Here is a 5000-nt window from a genome sequence, read left to right as displayed (position 1 = left end):
TTAAATCATATGTCTCAGATAGTACGGGAGATTCAATTGGCAAATTCAACGAGCCGTACAGTACACCAATTTTTTGTTGCTTGATTCAATGATCTGGAGGTGTAAAAAATATCTTGATAACCTTGTTTTCTCGAGCGTTGCTGTAAGTTACGGCTGCCTGTTTTTCAAGTTCAGTCTGTTTGTTTCGTAGTGGAGACTTCAAACTAGAGAAAAAGGTGGCTGTAACCAACACTTCCCCCGGCCAAACTGACTCGGACACTGTAAAAGGTGTACACCAGTCGAATTGGAAGAAATTACAATTAATGCGGCCATTTTGCAATGGAAGAAGGGCAGTCACTTTCAGTACAGCCGCATGAATTCGGTGATTTAGAGGCAGTAAAAAAGGCCAAATCGGTGGAGAAAATTTAAAAAGCAACGATGTGGCAATTGTCAGCTGAAATTAGCGTCATACCCGAGCTGTTACGAGTCTCTTATACAACTGTGAAATGTACAAAGTAAGAGAACAGATGTATAAATCAGTAGTCTCTAAGAATTTCAGAGGTTACAGCAATTATCGTTGTTGTTTAAAGATGAGGTTAGGTCTATTTTCCTATTGTTATTTTTAAAAGATTCAATGTTCTAGAAGTCCTTCAATTTAACTACCTACAATTCTCGCCAAATTAAAGTGGGACACCATGTACAGCTCTAATATTCTGACTTTTAGGTGTGATCCTTCCTCCCCAATGTTGAATTCACTGATTTAGAGGAGTCATCTCGCAAAACCAACATTGGGAGAGCAGAGGACATTACTTGTGTCCCAACTAATGTGACGAGGATTGTGTTTTGAAGGAATTTTAAGTAGGTGGTGCACAACGGGGAATGGCGGGAAAACGCGCGAGCTGCGAGGTGGTTGCTGAATAATTTGGTAGTAGCCAAAACGCGGGGCCGGGGTCGGGGTCGGGGTGTCTTTTTTTCCAAAATTTTGTTTCATTTTGTCGTCATTCTCGAATGACTGTCATTTATGGTGGCAATTAGTCAAAAAAATTGAGGAACCTACGGAAGCTATGAAAGCTCTTTAATAAGGGGCATTTTAGTTTTTCCTAAAATCTTACTTTGTTTTTTTGTCTTTCCGAAAATCGAAGTTTGTTGTTCGAAATTAAGAGAATTTCCGAAATTGCTACAATTGGAGTTTATGGAATACACGCTAACTGCCAGACAGAGTCCCATCGTAATATTCACTTCGTTAAAAAAAAAAAACAAAAACGACAGAATCACAGTTCCACGATGATTGTCACGCAGTCATGCAACGTTCTTTTTGCTTGTTTGTTCGTGTTGTTGTCAATGTTCTTTTCTGATTTACTACAAACGGTTTGTAGTAAAGTCAGTCGCACAGGAACTTGCTAGCCAATTCTATTCGGACTTCAAGGGATCGAATCCAATTTTACGAGAAAAAGCACAACCACACTTAGAACAATTTTGCGAAAACAAGCAACTGAGAACGTTTGCGTGACGACCATAGTGGAATTATGGCTATGTTCTGTTTCGTTTTAATTGTATTGCGGAGAAGTTCCTTACGAAGTAAACATTAAAATGTGGTTTTAAAATGTGAAGCTCCTTCACGAATAGCTATTGCGTAGGCATCGCCGTCTTGTTTATTCAAAAGAACTCTCGCAACCGCGTTAAACTCGGCTCCATGGTAATTTCGTTAAGAGAAACCATGTTCAGTAATAAAGGTCTGGAAATCCATTGTTATTTGTGTATGTGATATCCACGTACAAATCTTTAGGTATACAAATCTGTAGGTGTGCTTGATAGGGAGCGAGAAAGGTACTCTCGTCCTTCCATCTGGTATTTCCCCATTTTTCGTTCACTTTCGCTAAGATTCCTGATCGACCGTCTCTTGCATGTCTTCATATTCTTTCCTGGACTTGTCAAATTCAAGAACTTGAAGGAGTGGGACAATTCCTGGATGTTAGTTTAGTTAGTTTATTGCCAGTCAATCAATCATAGCTCCGCAAGAGCGTATGAAAACGCCACTTTTGGTAGTTTGAATCCCCGAGAGAGAGTTAGCTGCCGGAAACGGCAGAGTGCTGAAGTTCCATGCCAGCATAAAAAAGTTAAAACGCTGCAGCTGTGTCTACAAAATCTGTCCCGTAATAATATAGAGAACTGCGAATTTTGTGGTTCCAATACATCTTTAGAGGGAAACTTTCGCCGTTAGTGACATTTCATTTACTACGAAATCTGTGGTTCTAATATATATTTAGGGGTAAACGTTTCGCCGTTACTGACATTTCAATAACTGCAAAATTTGTGATTCCAACATACATTCAGGGGGAAATCTTTCGCCGTTAATGACATTTTGATAACTGCGAAATTTGTGGCTCCAATATTTGTGGGGGAAAATCTTTCGCAGTTAATGAGATTTAAATTACTGCGAAATCTTCGGTATATAATAAAAGTATACTGATGAAGTTTTTTGCGTACTTTTATTAACTATCTGTGGATAAATATAACTGCAAAATTTTCAGGCGAAGTTGGGCGGAGAATGGGAAGGAGTCCCTCCCCATTCTCCGCGCAACTTTGCCGCTCGTTGTTTGCCCCTCGTGCCAACAATTAGCCATTATCAAAAATACCAACGGTCTTAATATCCGCGAAGAAACGTACTGGATTTCAGTTTATTATTTAGAGTCATTTCCGTTATTTTTCCGTTACTCTTAGTATTTAAATTCAAATTTGTTGTAACTGCCATGTTTTATCACATTTTTTCCAGTATTACGTCAACATCCATTTACTGTATAAATTATATGTACATAGAAGCAATTCAATGTAAACTCTCATTGTACCTGAAGAAGGCTGGTTTGTCCAGCCGAAATATAGTACACCACTAAAATCAAATCTGCGTTGTATCGGCTCTTGCTTAAAATATTTAGTTTCTCAACTTATAATTACGCCGATCAGATCAAGCCACTGATCCAACATACACCGACAGGAAGATTGTCCACGGTTGCTTGCTTCAAAACTCTTTGTTTGTCCCTCCAAAATTTTGCATAAGCATTTTTCCAGTTCCTCTTGGGACCATTGTAAGTCCCAAGAGAAAATAAAAACAATGCTAATGCAAAATTTTGGAGGGACAAACAAGGAGTATTATGGTATTTTTGATACTGGCTAATCCCATCGGCTACGCAGGTTAAGCACGATTATATTTCCTCATTACACCGATGATATTGTTTCCCTTGGGACGCTGTGCAAGTGCAGAAGTAGGAAAACAAACTTATTAGAAACAATATGGAATAAATAAAGATGGAAAAAATCCTACCTGAGAAGATTCTCCTTCCCCAGCCGATTCCTCAGACATATTGTCAACTTGCACCTGAAATTTGAATTGAGATACATTAGGTGGTTTTCTGAATTTCCAGTGACAGTGTCCCCACCACCCCTTTGGACTGTGGATATGCCATGAGTCGCAGCCAGTGATCGAAAAAATATTCGGAGACCTCGTTGTGGGGGTCTAGTACTAAAAATTATTCAGATTTATAATTGTGGAAAACAGCTGCTGGATGGCAAGCTTTGCCATTCTTTATGACTGACAAGGTCAAATGACACAGTCATGCAAAGGGACTATTAAATGACCCAATTACCTATTACAACATTGTGAGGTCTTTTCTTGGAATGTGATAAAAGGAAAGGAAAGGAACTTTACTTAAGTGTCTAGTCGTTCTAGCGCTGGAGCATTAATTGCGGACACTGTAAAATGAAATTAACAATTAACACAAATCAAGTCAAATGTTGGTTTTTGAGGAGAGGGGACACCAGAGTACCCGGAGAAAACCTCTCGGTGCAGAGTATAGAACCAACAATCTCAACCCACATATGACACGAGTGTTTTCACCACTGCGCCATCCCTGCACCCCTGATCCACAATGAAATAAAGATGCATCATTTTTTACACTGAAGAATTCCTGAAATTCAAATGAAATTAATTCACAAGACCTCTACATGTTGACTGTTACAAAAGAAACAGAGTGACCAAATGTCATTTGTCAATTAACTGTTAAGGGAGCAGTGATGGTGTAATGATGAAACCACTTGTCTCCCACCAATAAGGCCCAGGTACGATTCCTGGACTTGACGTTATCAGTGGGTTGAGTTTGTTGACTCTCTACCCTGCTAAGATAGGTTTTTCTCTGGGTACTCTGGTTTTCCCCTCTTCTCAAAAACCAACCTCTGATTTGATGTGTTGCTCTGATTTAATTCTGTACTGCTACACTATCCCCAATTAGTGCCAAATACACTTGACACTGAAATAAAGTTCGCTATCATTGTCACTTGTTATTAATACATGCATAATTTCTCAATTAACTGTACCATGCCTATTCTTCAAACTCCACTATAAGTTAAAGGTCACAAAAATACTTGTATCATCTACAGTTGTACATTCAAAAAATCACTAGCAGTGATCCTAGCACTTATCTCAACAATGTAAGCAATATTCGTGTCTCTCGTAGACAGCTGAAAAATACATTCAACACAAATCCATGACTAACAACTTACAAGTGATGTCTGATCCTCAAATGGCCTCAAAACACTTTTCCTGTTTTTAAGGACAACAAAAAAATTGGTATTAACTTTGCTTCAATTTACATTTGCATATTCATTCATCCAAACTCGAAAGGTGATGCATGACACCTGTACCCTCTTTCAGAGTTCTTGCGGTTATAAAAACAGGGTGGCAGTCCAGGAGTAAATACTACCATTTGCATCCATCCTTGAAGCGTGACTAATTTTGCACAAAGTTTTACTTTTCAAACATCAATAGTTTGTCCGGTAATGAGTCACTTTTGACCAATGAAACATTGGCAGTTATGGTATGTCATGAAATTGACAATGTTTTTGGCAACATACCAGCATGTTTTGTTCATGTGCTCTTGAAGTTTTCAAATTTTCCATGAGAGCGTTCGGGTTTTGCTTGACAGTCCTAGTGATGTCTCTGCTCGTTTTGCAATGGAGACAAAAAAATC

The sequence above is a fragment of the Montipora capricornis genome, chromosome 6 (genome assembly GCF_036669925.1).
Source record: "Montipora capricornis isolate CH-2021 chromosome 6, ASM3666992v2, whole genome shotgun sequence".
Taxonomy (NCBI): domain Eukaryota; kingdom Metazoa; phylum Cnidaria; class Anthozoa; order Scleractinia; family Acroporidae; genus Montipora; species Montipora capricornis.
This window is presented reverse-complemented; position numbering follows the sequence as displayed.